Source organism: Phascolarctos cinereus, unplaced genomic scaffold (assembly GCF_003287225.1).
Source record: "Phascolarctos cinereus isolate Bilbo 61053 unplaced genomic scaffold, phaCin_HiC Scaffold_4;HRSCAF=312, whole genome shotgun sequence".
Lineage (NCBI taxonomy): Eukaryota > Metazoa > Chordata > Mammalia > Diprotodontia > Phascolarctidae > Phascolarctos > Phascolarctos cinereus.
Window position 1 is genome coordinate 665,911,606 of NW_027555847.1, and position 18,782 is coordinate 665,930,387.

Below are 18,782 nucleotides of genomic sequence, written 5' to 3' on the forward strand. Positions count from 1 at the left end.
TGAGAATTCAGAGGAGAGAGAGGAGTGATTGCTGGGCTGGGGTGGCCAAAGTAGGTTTCATCGTTGGCTGACCTTGTATATTGAATGATATTTAGATTTGGTGGTGTTGCGGCTAGGCAGTGTGATTAAAGACAGGGTCCTGGAAGGAATCATAGATTTAAAGCTGGAAGGGACCAGTTCCCTAATTTTATGGATGAAGAAACAGGCCCAGTGAGATTGTTGCTTGCCCAAGGTCACAAAAGTATTAGTGCTACTTATGTCATAACGCTCGGGAAACAGTGAGGGAATCAGGGTGGCTGAGCTGGGGAGCTGCTAATGATGATGCTGGAGGGGTACCCTTTGGGTGAGCTCACAGAAGCCCTAACTTTTCAGTTTGACTCACTTTGTCTCAAGTTCTGAAACTACAGGGTTGGCTGGTGGGACATCCCTCCTTCTCAGGTCTCTTTTCTCGGGTCTGTGGAGGTTGATTACAGAACATAACCACCAAGTGGCAGCCTTGAGTTGCATACATTTGCTTCTCCAGGGAGTTTGTAGAACTGGACATGGGCACCTCGTTGGTATGTTCCAGATGGGAGGTCTAATCCCTCCATTTTATAGAGGAGGAAACAGGCCCCAAAGTGTTGGGAGGCTCAGACATGACAGCATTTTGGAAAGTACAAAACACCATACATATACATGAGTGGTTGGTTACAAATTCTAACCTCAAGGTCCTGTGGAAAATAGGGGTGGTGTGGTTTAACATATGCCTTCTTTCCCCTCCATACCCAGCCAGGGAGTATCCCAGGATGAAATATGGAGGAGAGTAGGAGCATCCACCTTTGGAATGTCTCCAGTTTTGAATTGTGGGATCACAGATTTAGAGCTGAATCTCAGAGGTTATTTAGCTCAGCCTCCCTCTTTTTGCCATAAGGAAATGAGGCTTAGAGAATGACTTGCCTAAGATTGCACAGGTAGCGCTGAGATTCAGTCTCAGGTTTTATGATTCCATCTTCCCATTGTATCCCACTGCCTCTCTGGAACTCAGTCTGAGACCCATGGAGAGAGGGGTCAGCTCAAAGCCCTGGCTGTTCTAGCAGGGAATCAAGGAGGTGACCCCTGGTCTAGCCCAGACCACCCCCCTGGGTGGCAGCCTCACTGGGATCTCCACCTCCTTGGTGACGAACCAGGCTGCTGCCGCGGGACTGAACTGTTTCACTTGCTACATTGTAGACAGCCTCATCTACCCAGATAGTAGAAAGGGAAGACCGCCCCCTAGCGTCTCCTTGAAAAGCCCCAAATCACTGCTCTAGTATTATGGCACCTCCTATAATAATTTTTCCTTTTTCCAGAGCCAGGTTTACCTTCCCACCTCTTTCCCATTTGCCTGAAAGCTAAAAGTGAGTTTGCCTTCCTTGAGCACACCCCAGCTGATAGTGGGAGGAGCTGGCCAGCATTTTAAAGAGAGGTATACTGGATGGCGATTGGTCATGTACCGAATACTGATGTTTCTCTCCTTCAATTTCCATGCAAATCCAACAAGACAGGATTGCAGAGAATGTTGTATATTTGGGTGGTGGGAGAAAGATCTCATTTTTCACGGGGCTTCCTGCCTTGTGGCTTTTCAGGCATTTTCACAAAGTTAGTGTTGGCTATTTCCTTGGACCGTCAGTCAATCAGGGATGCAATTCTTTAGTGGAAAGACCTGGGAGACCTGTGTGGTGCTGCAAATTCACTGTGTGACTTGGGTGAAGTACTTTCCCTCAGTGGTTTCACTTTCTTCCTCTGTAAAATTATGGGGCTTGGATTAAGGTCTCTTTTCAACTGTGAAAGCCTAGGACTCCAAACCTTTATAGAGAGGGCTACGTAGAGGTCCAAGTCCATGTCTCCTCCCCTTGTGGGGCAGAGGGCAAGGTAATTGTCTCCCCAGGCATGCAATGCTGGGAGGGAAATAATTCGAGGAGGGGCCCGTGGTAAACCAACAGCTGCTTCAGTTTTGCCCAAAGTTGGGCAGGAAGGCTTGGGTCACCAGGTAGTACTATTAATAACTCTGGGTAAGCCTGTTCCCGGGCTGGCTGGCAGCTTCCATAAAGCCTGAGCCGAGGACCCAGAAAGTCTTCTTCAGCCCCTGAGACCTTTAAATCCCATGTTGTGAGACAAAAAAGAAAAGTAAGTACCAGAACCAATCTTCCCCTGCCCCCCTCCCTCAAGGTGTAAAAAACAGTTGGAAGAAGAAATGTGGAGAAACAAGATACACCATTAAAGGGCCCTTGGACACACAGATCCTTAATGGTATTAAAATGTCCTGGGGCAGCTCATTGCAGGGCAGTGAGCCCCTCTGACTTCCCACCAGCGCCGTTTGATAAGGGGGTGAGAAAGGGGAAAGGGGAGGAAATTGAAAGAGGGGGATCAAGGCCTTTTCCCCACTGTCTTGACCATCCGGAGCTGCTCAGATGATCTTGTGCATGCCTATTTTATGTGAGGACCCTCTTGCTGTCCCCCCGTATTGGCCTGACCACTGACTGTTCCCTTGGGGGAGGATTAAGATCATTGGTTTTCATGGTAGCAAATGGTAGGGGCTGAGGAGGTCAGGAATATGGTCCTGTCCCAGGTTCCTCAACCCCTGAGTCTGTCAGCCCTTCTCCTTAGGGCGCTATTTCCAGTTGGTCCCATCATGGGGAGGGGTGGAAGCTGTTGTCAGTTGGTCCCTTTTTTGGAGGGTGGCTATGTTATTTGGGGGAGGTAGTAATTAAGGTGAAATTCCGTGGTAGATTTAAGGGCAGAACCAGGCAGTCGAGTTACTGGTGGGAGACTCCAAGTTTGATGGCTTTGGGAGCCTAAGAAATTCCCCCATTTCCTTCTGCCTACTTGTAGGAGAATGGCCCCCTCTTTGTCATGAATTGGGGTCTGTTTGGCTAGTCATTAGATGATTTACTTTGGGTTTCTGGGTATCATGGGTATCATGGTGTAGTGGGAAAAACATTGTATTTGGAATCAGTGGACCTAGATTTGCATCCAGACTTTCCTGCTTGCTATACCTGTGACTTTGGAAAGGTCCTTTCCTCTCTCTGGGGCTTAATTTCCTCATCTTTAAAATGGGAGACTGGCCAGCTTTAAGGTCCACTCCACCTCCAAATCCTGAGATATCTAGGTAGTATGGTAGCAATAAGAGATAGATGAGAACTTTTTGGGGCAGGGGTAGGATAAATCAAGAATAGCTCTATCCTATGAACAGGAAGGTAGATCCCTTAGGGAGGATGTGGACACCTTGCTTTTCTCCTGGTATAAGTGAATATGTTCATTGATTTTCACATTCTTAATAGCTATACTCCCCCCCTGCCCCCCTCCTCTTTCCAGTTAAGAGCAGCCAGGTGGTGCCTGATGATTGGGCTGCCTTTCTGGGTACGGGGAGGGAGAAGGAATCACTGTGGCCCTTGGGTGGGGGCTGGGGGGATTTGGGTGTCACGTTGCTCAGAGTAAATGCTGATGATGGGGAAATGGATTGAGAGGAGCTTGACATGTATAGCAGCTGGTCTGCAGAGGATGTGTTTGGAAATGAGAAGGTGGAAAGGGGAATAAGATGAACATAAGTGCATTTATATGGGTCTATATTGGAAATTTTTTCCTCTCTTTCCCTATACCCAGTAACTTTCTGAAGAGTTGGATTAGGCCTAGAAAAAGAAGACAAGATGATATCTTGGGTAGGGTTCATGAAAAAGAGCCTGGAAGGTCTCTTTTGGTTTATTAAAAAAATTATATTTATATAGTATTCCAAAGCACCCTCCCATTTATTCTTCCATTTAGTCTTTTTTTTTTTCTGGTGAGGCAATTAGGGTTAAATGATTTGCCCATAGTCACACAGCTAGTAAGTGTTACATGTCTGAGGTCAGACTTGAACTCAGGTCCTCCTGACTCCGGACTGGTGCTCTATCCACTGCACAACCTAGTTGCTCCTGGCCATTTAGTCTTCAAACCATTACTGTGCAATTGTGGGCTAAGGTAATATTTATTCCCATTTCAGAAATAGAGAAACTGGTCTGTAGAGGAAAACTGACTTTACCCAAGGGCAGACAGGGAATTAGGGGCAAAGTCAGAATTAGGGCTTGGGTCTCTTGGATCTTCAATCTCCCAGACCAACACTCCTTCCTTATTTCATGCATGGTGGAGCCTCCGGCCTCTCGTGTCTTTTCCCAGACCTGGCTCCAGTGGGACCGATTCAGAAGTCAAAGACGATTGGGGTCTTGGGATTGTTTTCCTCCAAAAGGAGAAGGGAATGACTGAGATCAGGATGATAAAAGCGAGAGACCCTGTTTCCCTGAACTGTATGGGGGAAACCCCACTAACTCCCCAACACACCAGAACTTTGGGCCCAGCTCAGAACCAGGGAGGGAAGCAGGGGCCACTCTTGGGGCTTAAGAGCCGAGGGAAGGAGAAGGTTAAATGTTCTTTAGCCCCAGAGCCTAGCCTCTTTGCCTGCCAAGTGCCTGGGGTTGGTACTGACTTGGCATGGGAAGGTGTCAGCCACGGGATATCACATATGCCTCTTGGGGAGGAGGTCATGAGACATCCAGAAATCTCCTCTGGGTTCACCTTCCCATTCTCTGCCTTTCCCATCTTGTCCTTTTTGCAATCATTTACTCAGCCAATAAACCACTCATAGGTACTGAGACCCTTCTGTGTGATAGGCACTCAGACAATATGACTGAGACCTATGGGGCAGCAATGAAATGGTACAAGGGGGAATGGGGTTACATCTTCTTCATTCTCCTCACCTTTTACCTATCATGGTGCTCTGCACACAGTAGGAGCTTAGTAAATTTTATCTGAATGAATGAATGAGTAAAAGGTCTGCTCTCTAAGAACTAGAAGAATTCAGACTGAGAAATAATTGTGGCCAGGGAAAGAAGTAGCAGGACTTACTATTATAAGCTTTTAGAGCTGGAAAGATCTCTAGATCATAGTCAAAAGAATGCCAGAGCTGTAAGGGATCTTAGAGAAAGTCTGGCACAACTCTTTCATTTTTTTTTTTAGGCAATCAGGGTTAAATGCCTTGCCCAGAATCACACAGCTAGTAAATGTCCAAGGCTGTATTTGAACTCAGGTCCTCTTGACAACAGGGCTGATGCTCTATTCACTGCACCACCTAGCTGCCCTGCTTTAAAAATTTTTAATCGATATCTTTTGTTTTCACACCACTTAAGTTTCTTTCACCATCCCTTCCAATCCCTCCTCCCCTCTCTCAATAGCCATTTGGGTGCTCCTTGCCCCCCACCCCCACCCCTCCCCCCCTTGCCAGAGGGCTTCAAGCATATGAGGAGAGAGAGCTGAGATGTGGAGATACTAATTGGGATAGGAAAAGATTTTGACAGGCAGAAATGATAGGCTGGCACTAATAAAATGAAATCCAGCAGGGTTAAGTACAAAAGTCTTACACTTGGCCACATAAAAAGCTCACTGTATAAGGACACGTTCAGCAGCTAGTGGTATAGTAGAGAGAGAGCATTGGACCTGGAGTCAGGAAGGTCCAAGTTCAAATCTTGTCCTCAAGACACTTAGCTTTGTGACCCTGGGCAAGTGACTTCACCTCTGTCTGCCTTAGTTTCCTCTTCTGTAAATGGGGATGAGAATAGGGGTTATTGTGAGGATCAAATGAGGTAATATTTGTAAAGTGCTTTTTAAACCACAGCACTAAACACATATAGTTATTATTATTTTTTATTACTAGAATTCAAACCCAAGCCTCTCCTGACTCTAAATCCAATACAACTTCTGATAGATACAGTTTGCTGCAGCTCTCCTAAGGAAGTATAGTATTCAGAAAGAGGTAGGCAATAGTCCTGCTGTCCTTTGCCCTGGTCAGACCATAGCTGGACTGTTAGATCTACTTTGAGGGGCTGCATTTTAAGTAGGATGTTGACAATGAATGAATGAATGAATGAAAAGGCATTTATTAAGCATTTACTACCACTAGACATTGTGCTAAGCACTGGGGAGACAAAAGTTACAAAAGAAGCCTTCCCTGACCTCATTCTAATAGGAGAACACACTACATTAAGGAGAATCAATCAACTTGTTTTTAGCACTTATTATATGCCAGACACATGCAAAAGCCTAAGGACACAGAGAAAGGCAGAAATGCAGTCCTTGCCTGCATGGAGCTCACACTCTAGTGGGAGAGACAACGTACAAACAATTATATATATACAAAATCTGTCCATCCATCTGTCTGTCTGGCTGCCCACTGATCCGCGTCTTTGCTCGTCCACCCATCTGCTTGCCTGCCCGTCCATCTGTCTGTCTGTCTGTCTATCTGTGCATCTATGTCTAGGGTTAAGAAGACCTGAGTTCAAATATGGCCTCAGACACTTACTAGCTGTGTAACTCTAGGCGAATCACTTATCCTCTGATGCCTCAGTTTCTTCCTCTATAAAATGGGCATAATAATAGCATCTATTTCATAGGATCAAACAGATAAAAAGTGCTTAGCACAGTTTTAGTAGGTGCTTAATAAATGCTTCTTCACTCATTCATTCACATAGTGTAAATGGAAAACAATTTCAGAGGGAAGCATGGGGGTGGGGTGGGGGCAGAAGGAGGCATGACACCTGGAAAGGCCTCTAACAGAGAGAAAGGTGACCAGAGAAGGCAGTTTTTATTTTATTTTATTTAATTAATTATTTATTTTTGAGAGGGCAGTTTTAATCTGGGGAGGTAGAAAGGAGGGTGGTGATAGGAGGTGGGCAGCAGGCACATAGTGAGATGGTCTGGGTGGATGGCCACATGGGTGGATAGGATGTGGAACTGGAGCATGGTCTGGAATTTAGGGCCAGTTAATAGATACAGTGGACTAATTAGATAAGTTCGCACTTAGTTACCAATCAACTGAGTTGGGCCCTAGGGTGGGAGCTCCAAAGATGAGTAAATTAGTAAATTAAGTTCCCCTGGACTGGGGCATGACTTCAGCAAGATGTGGGCATGGAGATCCAGGGCTCAGGTCTAGTGTGGAAGGTGCTGGTCTGGGCAGAGAGGAGCAGATGTCCAGAGGAGGTGACTAGGATGGTAAGGGTGTTATTATAAGAGATTGTGTTATTATAAGGACTTTTTGGACAAACTGGGGATGTTTGACTTGATGATAGAGAAGATGTATGGGGTGGGGCAGTGAGGAAGACGCTATTACATTCTCCAAGTGTCGGAAGGGCTGGCGTGCAGAAAGAGGGATTAAACTTGTTCTACTTGGCTTCGGGAGGAAGAATTCGGGAGTGATGGGCAGAGATTTCTGCTCTCTGTAAGGAGAAACTTCTTAACCAGCGGACCTACCTACAGTGTCATGCGCTGCTTCTGAACATGGTGAGCTCCCTATCCCTGGAAGCCGGAACCACTCATTTGTTGGAGGTGTTGTAGGAAAGATGTGGGGTGGGAATGGACTAGATCTTCTCTGAAGTTCCTTCAGGTTTAGAGCTGGAAGGCACCTTGGACCGTGTAGGTCCCCCTTACTGCTTTTACAGATAGAGAAACTGAGGCCCCCAAAGAGGAGGCAGCTTGCCTACGTTCATATAGGTAGTAAGTGGTAGAATACGGATTGTGTCTCAGGTCCTCTAACTCCAAATTCAGTGATCTTAACATTTTACCAGACTTCTTTTTGTCCAAGATTTCACAGTCCCCACTTCCCTTAAAGGTGGAGCAACTGGGGAAACATTAGATATATTGAACTAGACAGTCATAAATCTCATGAAGAGGGATTTCATTCATTGATTCATTCCATTCATGCTTGTACATGGCTTCAGGATTCTATAAGGGAGGTGCACATATGGTTGACAATGAATTGGCACAGGGTTAGAGCTAGCAAGGTTAGCCTGCCTGAGAATAGAAAATTAGCTCATTGATGAATGGGGGTGATTGCAAAGCTTTCAAGGCATGGCCCTTTTTCATTCATTAATTGAATCATGGGGAAGATGATCAGAGACAGATGGGCAGAGTTTCAGGGGGAGGAGGCTTCTGTATGGGCTAAGACGGATAATGGGCATTTGGAGCCTTCAGATTATTCTAGGAAATGATCTTACTATGGTTACATCCCCCCTTTATCATCAGGCAGCAGGACCTGTTGGAAATGTCTCTAGATTCAGTCAGAGGACCTGCCTTCAAGTGCTCACTCTAGCTCTCATAAGCCTCTCTAAGTCTTAGTTTGTTCATCTGTAAAGTGGGGATAATAGTACTTGGACTAACTACTTTGCAGGGTTATTAGAGGATTAAGTGAGTTGGAGTGTAGAAAGTACTGAGTCTGAAGTTTGAAGACTGGGTTTGCATCCTGGCTCTCCCACTTACTAGTCACCTGTCTTCAGGCAAAGTGTTTAACCTCTCTGAGCCTCTGTTTCCTTGGCTATAAGATGAAATAATTTTTGCCTTCCCAGACCTCCCTGGGCCCATATTAAAAGTGATGTAAACCTTTAATTGCTATAGGAATATGAATTATTATAACAATTGTTATTTAGTATCATCATATTCCATCAACCTTGGAGGGGCAGGATTGAATATCATTTAACTGATAATTAAACCAAGGATCAGGGAAGATCATGATTTCTCCAGGGTCACTTGGACACAATAGATGATCTGATTTCATGTATTTGAGAAGCATTTATTAAGCAACTATTATGTGCAGAACATCTTGCAATCAGGTCCTTCTATCAGTTGGCTTGCCCCAAACTTGGGGGTTTGAACCTGTGCCTTTTGGGAGTGTGTGTGTAGTGAGGGATGAGAAGTGAGTCCTAACTTTTCCCTATTGGCTTTTTGGCATTATTGGTATTGGCCCTGTCTTTGTCCCTGTCACTCCCTGGCCTCCATGTCTCTGTTCTGTTCTATTCTATTCCTGGGTCTAGAGGTGGCTTAACTTTACATTTTTCCGTGCCTTGGGGAAAAGGATGGTCTCTGGAAAAGGCAATGTCAGGAGAGGGGAGGTGGGCCTTCTTGGCCACATCTGACTAGTCCAAGCTGGGTCAGATGACTTCTCCCCAGTTGGCCAGGGAAATTTCTCTGGTGCTGGGGTGGTGGGCACAGCTGCTAGGGGAAGGAACTTCCCAGAATTTATGTTACCAGAGAGTGGAGCTAGGGACAAGGAGAAAGTGGAATTTAACTCTTCCTTTTTCCCCTACCAGTTCCAGGGAATTCGTCTTTGAAGTCCCTGGGATTGGGATCACTTGGAACTATCATTCAATATTTCTAGTTTGAGCTCATATGAATTCCTTTCATATAGTTTAATCTCTGTCCAAATGGCCCTTTCCCATATCTATACCTTTAAAAGCTCAGCCTCAGAATATCTCCCCCTCTGCCTCTGTCTACCTCTTGATATTTCTCATCTTTCTCTTTATTTATTTACTCATTCATTTATCTTTAACGTTCATTTAACATTTTTAAGTTCCAAGTTCTCTCCCTCCCTCTAGCCTCTTCACCCATCCATTGAGAGGGCAAGAATTATGATATCAATTATACCTGTGAAGTCATGCAAATAATTTCCATATTATACTTATTGCAAAAAAAGCAAGAAAAATAAAGCAAGTGATAAAAGTATACTTCAATCTGCACTCAGAGTTCATCAGTTTTCTCTCTGGAGGTGGTTAGCATTTTTCATCATGGGTCCTTTTTAGTTGTCTTGGATAATTGTGTTGATCAGAGTAGCTAAGTCATTCACAGCTGATCATCATACAATATTGCTCTTACTGTGTATAATGGTCTCCTTGTTCTGCTCACTTCACTTTATATCAGTTCATACAAGTCTTCCCACATTTTTCTGAAACCACTCCCCCTTGTCATTTAGTACAGCACAATAATATTCTACCACAATCATATATCTCAACTCGTTCAGCCATTCTCCAATTGATGGACATCCCCTCAATTTCCAATTCTTTGCCACCACAAAAGAGCTACTATAAATATTTTTGTGTATATAGGTACCTTTTTTAAAAAAAAATCTCTTTGGGATACAGGCCCAGTGGTATTGATGGGTGAAAGGGTATGTATAGCTTTATAATCCTTTGGGCAGAGTTCCAAATTGTTCTCCTGAATGATTGGACCAGTTCAGAACTCTACTAACAGTGCATTAGTGCCCCTAATTTTCCACACCCCCTCTAGCATTTATCATTTTCCTTTTCATTCACTTTAGCTATTGAAAATTAGGTTGACTTAGTGACCCATTTTTCTCAGCCCTGTTTGTCAATCAGTGTTGGGTGAGGCTCTATTGGGAAAGGTAACACCGAGTTTGCAGCTTTTTGTATTACCTGTTCTTTGTTGTGCACCCCTGCCTGTGACTGTGTTGTTATTCCTACCTGGAAGCTGTCACGTACCTTGCTACCTTGGGGAGAAACTGAGATGCAAGGGCCCAACCTCTTTTGCTGACATCTAAGTTGTCTTTCTCACATTATGAAAGTTCCCTGTAGAAGCTGGCCCCACCATGAAACCATTGCTGATCTTCAGTGATCAGCCTGTCAACCTGTTGCTACCTTGATGTACTTATAATAAATTCCATTAATTCTGTTTGTCCTTGTTCATCAGGGTAAAAGCTTAAAGGAACAATTTTCCTTTCAACATTGCCCATCTGAAAGGTGTGACGTGGGTATCTCAGAGTTGTTTTAATTTTAATTTCTTTAATCACTAGTGATTTAGAGCATGTTTTCATATGATTATTGATAACTTTGATCATACTCATCTTTCAAGGCCCAGGTCCAATGTTCTCTCTTTCAGGAAATTCTCCCTCTCTCCTTCCCTTCCCCCATCCTCTTCCCCCCCTCCACATTTATAGTGATTGCTCATTAGGCTTTTTGGGTAAACATTAAAGTTCTATGTAAGTGTGAATTATTTTACAGCACTCTGTACTTCTATTATATTCTAACTTGTATGAAAATTTTTGGTATCTCTATTTTATCTTTCCCTGCTAGATTGTAACCTCCTTGAGGTCAGGACTCTCTTATTCATTTTTGTATCTTCTTTAGCAGCAATGACAGGGCCATGCATACAGTAAATGCTTAGTAAATGCTTGAGAAAGGAAGGAATAATAATTTGCATATGTATGGCATTATAAAGTTTATAAAGCACCTTTTTTTTTTTGGAAGACAGAACAATGAGAAGAAGGCAGTTCTTGCAAGAGGGAATGGTGTGAGTAAAGGGTCAGTGAGGGAGGAGGGAAAGGGCAGGATGAGATTAAGAAATGACAGGCCAGTTGTTTAGTTGTGATGAAGAACAGACTACACGGGGTGGTGATATAAGATACAACTGGAAAAACACAGTGGCACCTCACTGGGGAGAGTCTTAAATGATGGTTGAGAAGTTGGCACTTAACTTGGTAGGCAATGGTGAGCTATTGAGAGCTTCTGGATAATGTAAACCAACTCTATTCCAGGGCATCTCTTTTTATAGTGACTTCTTTTTAAAAAGGAAAAAAGAAACCCAACAAACACCAAATAAAATTGAGCATTTCAACACGCATAGTAGAACAGAAAAAAGAGACATGAAATTGAACATTTGTTAGGTCCAGCTTGCTTCTCTTTTTAAGGGTAGTGGCTGCAGATTAGATTTTATTCTCTTGCACCCTTCCCTCCTTACCTCCCAGTTTGTGGTGTCCTTAAGGGATTGGGGGTATCTAGTCTCTCTGCTGTTGGTTCTAGCCCCCACTGATGGTGGTTCCCCAAGTGCAGGGCGGGTGCTCACCTGCACACTTGCTATTTCACCACTAACAGATTCGTTTTTCTTTTTTTAAACATTTTATCATACATTTACTTTTCCACTTAATAGTATTTTATTTTTTCCAATTACATGTAAAGATAGTTTTCCGCAATACTTATTTCGCGAATTTATTCCCTCAACATGCGGGAGGCATAATCCTCCCTTTGCATGCCTCATTCTCTGGGGAGGGAAAGGGCTTTAGGTTCATGATTTAGTTCAGTTCCAATTTCAAGTTCAAAGTCTCCTCCATCCTCAAGTACCAGGCACCCTGGGCTTCTCAGGAATTTCATGCTGGGCTGTCTCTGAGGTCATCATGGCTCCAACTACCGGGTGCTGTGGGAGTCACTTGTGCACCTGGAATTGAGGACAAACAACACAGAACCCGGACAAACACCTCGCAGTCCGGTTCTCAGAGCCCGAGGAAAGTACAAGAGAGGGGGCAGATAAAGAAACACCCTTCCCTTCTCACTGTTCAGTTCATGGCATCTTCACTGAGGGTGAAATGGGGTCTGCACCCTCTGGATGCAGCCAATAGGAGAGTAGCAGGAAGACTGTCAGAAATAACAGCTGAAAAAGATCAATTAGCTTAGCCTTGCCTGTTTTAAAGATGCAGGCAGCCAATCACAGGAGGCTACTCTCCACCATAAGGTAGAGGATACAGGCCTCCATGTTGCCTGAACTGGGCATGCCCAGACCAGCCTGAGTTACATAAGTATATGATAAATTCAAACATTGTAACTTTCAAAGCTATCCTGCTTGTCTGTGATTCTTCCTGACCTTTCTTCTGTTTTCTACTGTGCATTTGAAAAATGCTTCAATTGATCCTCTTTGCTTTCTTTTTGGCTAACCAATGACTAATTCCCCTCTCTCCCTACCCAAATTGGAAAAAAAAAGGCTAATCCTTTGTGCCAAATATGTGCAGTCCAGTTAAACAAATACCCATTTTGTCATGTCCAAAGATGTACATATCATTCTGCACCTGGCATTCTTCACCTCTCCATTGCTCATAAATGATTCTCTAAAAGTGTGGTTGGTAATCACTTTGGGTGGAGTCCTCAGATCTTTCAAAGTTCTTACTGTCACCTTTTGATTTCACCAAATGCCTGGCCTTCTCTTCTCCCCTCCACCCTCCTTGGCCTTATGTGTAGCAGACCCTTCCTTCCCCATGCTCCACAGTCCCTTTGATGAAGTCCAGTTGGCCTACTCACCTTCCCTCTTCCTTGTTTACAACATTCTCCCATCCCTCTTTTCTTCACATTGTTTACTATGTGTACTTTCTCCTTACTCTCTACCTATCGAATTCTAATTAAGGGCTCCCATTGTTAATACTAATGCTATTATCATTAATAATAACAACTGACATATGGTGCTGGAAGGTTTGCAAAGCATTTTACATTCTTTCCTTTTTTTTTTTTGGCTAGGCAATGGGGTTAAGTGACTTGCCCAAGGTCACACAGCTAGTAAGTGTTATGTGTCTGAGGCTGGATTTGAACTTGGGTCCTCCTGAATCCATGGCTGGTGCTCTATCCTCTGTGCAACCTAGCTGCCCTTATGTTATTTCTGCTAAGTTGCTCTGGGCCTGGAGTCAGGAAGACCTGAATTCAAATCCTACCTCACACACACACTAGCTGTGTGCCCCTGGGTAAGTCAGTTAATCTTTGTTTGCCTTACTCCACTGGAGATGGAAATGGCAAACCACACCAGTACCTTTGCCAAGAAAACCCCATACAGGGGTCACAAAGAGTTGGATGTGACTGAATGACTGAGCAACACCAATAATAATAAGTGACATCCTGTCTTCTCCCTCTGCCTTGCTCTGGCTATCCCCTGTAATCCTTTCTGTCCTCACCCTACACATCTTGGAACTCCCAGCTCCCATAAAGATTCCACCAGCTACTTCAAGAGACTTTTCATGATTCCCCAATTGTTAATGCCCCCTATTTACTTTTGTATGTATTACATATTACCATTCATATATATAATATAGACTTATGTAATAATATATAATATATATTACTCTTTACTTTGCATATAACCTGTATTTACTCATCTGTGAACTCCTAGGCAGTTAGAAGGTAAAATGGATAAAGTGCTGAACCAGAAAGGTCAGAATCCAAATCCAGTCTTAGAAACCAGCTGGGTGATGCTGAACAAGATGCTTGCCCTTTTTTTTTTCTGTGCCTCAGTTTCCTCATCTGGAAAATGAGGATAAAGATAGCACTTACCTCCCAGGATTATTGTGAGGGTAAAATGAAATAATATTTGCAAAGGACTTTGTGAATCTTAAAATGCTACATAAATACAACTATTCTTAATGTGTCTGATTATCCCTACCACCCCACTCTCACCCCCCATAAAAATTCTTTGAGAACTAGGACAATCTCACTTTTCTATCTGTATCTCTAGCACCTAGCTCAGTGCTTGGCACATAGTAGCACATAAAGGCTTTGCTGAATGACTTGCTATATGAAGAAGTGGAGTCTGAGAGAATTTAAGGGACAGCTAGGGAATGTGGAAGGCAGGATTTGAACCAGAGTAGTCCTAATTCCAGATTCAGCATTTTATTCATTGCCTCCACATGGCTAGCAGCTCTTCCGTGCTCTAGTAGATAGATAGCTTTTGCAATTTGTTGCTGGGCCAAAAATGTCATCACCTGATAACCAGTTAGATGATCCTCTCTACATTTGACCTTAGACAATTTGAGAGTCCATCACTAGGTTACCACTTGGAGTGCACAGTTGTTGTGTGGTGGGTGAAGGTTCAACCCCCTCATTTTACAGATGAGAGCCAGAGACATGAAGGTCATACACAGAGTAAGGGACAGAACTAGGATTTCATTCTAAATCAAACCCAAGTTTTCTGATTCTGGGGTTAGTGTTTTGTTTTTTTTTTCCCTTACACCATGCTGCACTGGATTGCGAGTCACAAGACTTGGGTTCAAATTCTGGATGAGCTTGCTGTGTGACTAGATATACCATTTTCCTTCTTCAGACCTCAGTTTCCTCATCTGTAAAAATGAAGAGGTTGTATTTAATTTCTAGGGACCACTCTAACTTTAAATTCTGTGTTCTTACTTAACCATCCAATCAGTAACAATATTTCTCTCCCGGGTCATGGGATCACAAATCTCACATAAGACGCTTTTTGTTGTTGACATTTTAAAGTATTTATAATTTTGTTCTATAGCTATTTGTGTTCTATGACCTTTCTCCAATGTGGCCCCTCAGCGTGGAGGTGACCCTTGGCTCTCAAAGGCTATGCCAACATGTTTTGCCAAACTGACAAGGGTTGAAGACAGGCTACATGACCCACTGCTGACAGATGGGAAGTGATGAAAGATGGAAAGGGGAGAGAATGCATTAGCTTCTCTCTGGCCATCTGGCAAGGCATTTCTTTGGCCTGGACACTTGAAGTGTGAAAGAAAGACAGCAGTCATCTCTTTGTGTCTTATCCTTCCACTAGACTGTAAGCTGTTTGAGATTAGGGGAGCAGGGCTTATCCAATCTTCTTATCTCCCTAGCCTGCCACAGTGAAGCATAGCTGTGGTTGTTGAGTCATCGCTGGCTCTTCTTGGCCCCATTTGGGGTTTTCTTGGCAAAGACACTGGAATGGTTTGCGATTTCTTTCTCTAGCTCATTTGACAGATAAGACAACTGAGGTAAACAGGTTAAATGAGTTGCCCAGAGTAACACATCTAGTAGGTGCCTAAGGCTGGATTTGAACTCAGATCTTCCTGACTCCAAGCCCAGCACTCTATCCACTGTGCCCCCTACCTGCTCTAATGAAGCTTAATAGGCAGTTAATAAATTAAAATGAACTGATGATTACCCACCATGTGTGAAGTCACAGTAATACCATATGATCAGAGCCTAGAATTGCAGTTATGTGACCTTATTCTATCTGATTCCTTCAACAGAGACATCTATTCCCCCATGCTTTAATCAACTATATTCATGAATTGCTCTGCCAAAAACTTGCTTCACCAGGTGGCCTGTCTTCTGGTGATCATCCTCTTCACTCTTATGTGGGTTGGTCCTCAGACAACAGACAGTGCCTTGGTTGGGCCTAGTGGGCCTGGAGCTCCTCTTGGATTGGCCTTCAAGAGCCCATGATCAACAGAGAAGAACTGAAATGGAGGGATATTGTCTTTAATTCAGAATACTCCCTGGATGGCTTTTGGGGCTAGAGAGTATTGGAGGAAGTACGGTTACATAGTTATCTGAAAAATGCATGGCATTTTAGGGGGTTGCAGGTTCAATGAGTAGCTTACCACAGTATGGGATGGCAGCCAAAAAAAAGCTAATGCCATCTTTGGCTTCATTAAGAGAAGCATAACTTCCTGGAATACAGATATCAGACTTAACCTCAGGCAGACCATATCTGGAGTATTTTATTCAGTTCTGGGCATCATGTATTTGGAAGAAAACTGATAAGATGAAAAGCATGGAGAGGACTGTAACCAGGATGGTGAAAGAACTCAAAATCACAATATTTGAAGATGGGTTGAAGGAAACAAAGTTCCTTGGGATGTTTAACCTAGAAAAGAGAAAGCTGTGGTGTGGGGGGCAGGGCATGATCACTCTGGCCTCATGCAGTTTACAGTCTGAAAATACTTGATAAAATTGAAAGATTTATGGTGGGAGAGAGATTAGATCTGTTCTGTTTGGCCCTAGAGGGCAGAACTTTGAGCACTTGGGGAGGAGTTGCCAAAAAAAAAAAGATTTAAGTTTGGCAAAAAAAAATAACCAACAAAACTTCTTAACAATTAGAAATATGCCATAGTGGAATGGGCTGTCTCAGGAGGTTGAGGCTTTCCCCTCCATGGAGGTCTTAAAGCAAATCCTGGATGATTGCTTAGATATGGTGTAGTGAGGATTCTTTTATGTGCATGTAATGGTCAAGATGCCTGCTGAGGTACTTTCCAACTCTGTAAGGTTGTGATTTTGTGGTCCTGGTGGGGGTTGGGGGGTCCCCCACCTTCAGGGTGAGGCCTGGGCACAGGACACAGTGAGCTCCTTATGGGTAAACAGGGGGATGTTTACTAGTGTTATGGTAGATTGGTGCATACCTAGGTGATATGCCCTAGATCTTGCCATCACCCTCAAATACACCATCTCCATGTTTGAGCATTTCTAATTCTCTTTCTCTGACCGTAATCTATTGGCTTTCCATCTCTCCCTCAGCTTTCCCTTACCAAGCCCTATTCTTTGTCCACGTCATGACCTCCAATCCCTTGATTCCCCCAGTTTTCTCTGAAAGGACTTTGGACACCAAACAGACGATTTTGTATTTGATCCTGGAGGTGATAGGAAGCCACTGTAGTTTAGTGTGTGTGTGTGTGTGTGTGTATGTGTGACATGGTCAGACCCGGGACTTTAGGAAATTCGCTTTCACAGCTGAATGGAGGATGGATTGGAGTTGGGGAGACTTGAGGCAAGCAGACCCCACAGCAGACTATTGTAATAGTCCAGGGATGAAGTGATAAAGACAAGTACCAAGATGGTGGCAGTGTCAGAGGGCAGAAGGCAACGTATTCAAAGAGATGTTGCAAAGGTGAAATTAACAAGCCTTGGCAATGGATTAGAGCAGGGATTGTCTTTTGCCTTTTTTTTTTTTTTGGTATCCCTAGTGCTTCAAACAGTGCCTGGAGCATAGTAGGAACTTAATAAATGTGTCCTGACCGACTGATTGCTAGTTCCAATTTCACCACTTTTTCTGCTATTTCATGAACTGTCACTCACAAGGCCTTTTAGGCCTGGCTCTTGGCTCATCTGACTGTACGATGTTTTCCAGGATCCCTGGTTTGTTTCTTTACCCCATAAGCAGGTTGGATATGAACAAAAGGCATTATTATAGACAAGTTCTTGGTTATATTTGAGTACCACAATCTACTGTAGAGGAGCATTTAATGGATACGTTCTGTCTTTTCCTATAAACAGGTTAATCTTGACCTGGGCTTTCAAGGCCTGGTTTTCTTTCTTACTCTTTCATTTAACCCCAGGCAAAGTCCGGTGAAGTTACTGCTGTCCAGGGTACCTGTGTGCTCTTAGGCCCCAGGTCCTACAAAGTAGCTTCCAGGTTCCCAAGAATTCTAGACTGTCTGATTCCTAAGGGTCATCACCACTGTCCCTACTGTGGAGCAGTCTGAATGGACAGAAGATGGTGAGGAAGGGTGGGGTAGAGAATGTTACTAAGAAGAGGTCACTTGGATTCTTCCCCTCTTCCATCTTGGGGAGGTGGCATTTTTATTCTCACTGGGATTTCTGGATTTACTGGGACACGATAGGTCAAGGTCAGCCCAGTGGAAAATGCACTGGTTTCATAGCATTCAGGACTCCTGGATTCAAGTCCAAACACCATTCCTTGCTAGTTGTGTGACTTTGGGGAAAGTCACTTAACTTCTAAGCCCCAGTTTTCTCACATGTAAAAAAGATAAAATAAATTTGATGGCATAGTGGACAAAGTGCTGGGTCTGGAAGATGAATCTTCCTGGGTTCAAATCTAGCCTCAGACACTCATCAGTGACCCTGGGCAAGTCACTTAACTCAGTTTCCTTATCTATAAAATAATCTGGAGAAGGAGATGGCAAACCACTCTAGTATCTCTGCCAGAAAAGAGAAAAAAAAACCAGATGGGGTCACAAAGAGTTGGAAATGACTGAAATTATTATTTGATTTTACAGATGAGGAAATGGAGCTTAAGTGACTTGCTCAGGATCATTTGGCCTCTAAATGTCTGTGGCTAGATTTGAATTCACATCTTCTTGACTTCAGGTCCAGTGCTCTATTCAGTGTGCCTCCTAGATACTTCTCACTTGACTTTGTAGTACTTTAAGTACAATATAAAAGTCAGTTTATTTTTATTACTAGCTACCTGATCATTAGTAAGGCGTTTTACCCCTCTGACCCTTGATTGCCTTGTGGATAAAATGGGGATAAAAATATTTGCATTGCCTACCTCACAAACTCGAGGAGGGGAAAGGTCTTCTTTGTAAGCCTCAGAACACCTCAGGGTTTGTAGAGGGACAAGGAAACTGATTTTCCTGCTTGGTCGTTAAGGGAAAAGCCAGCACCAATATGAGGGGATTGCTTTGGGGG

General features: G+C 43.6%; 1 long non-coding RNA gene across 1 annotated transcript in view; it reads left to right on the top strand.

Moving 5' to 3' along the window:
• Positions 1 to 2,002: 2,002 nt before the first annotated feature.
• Positions 2,003 to 18,782, top strand: part of LOC110197474 (uncharacterized) — a 37,788-nt gene continuing 21,008 nt past the window's right edge. The window contains exon 1 of the long non-coding RNA XR_002321494.2: positions 2,003 to 2,145. This is a non-coding gene — a long non-coding RNA (uncharacterized LOC110197474). The remainder of the gene's footprint in view (positions 2,146 to 18,782) is intronic.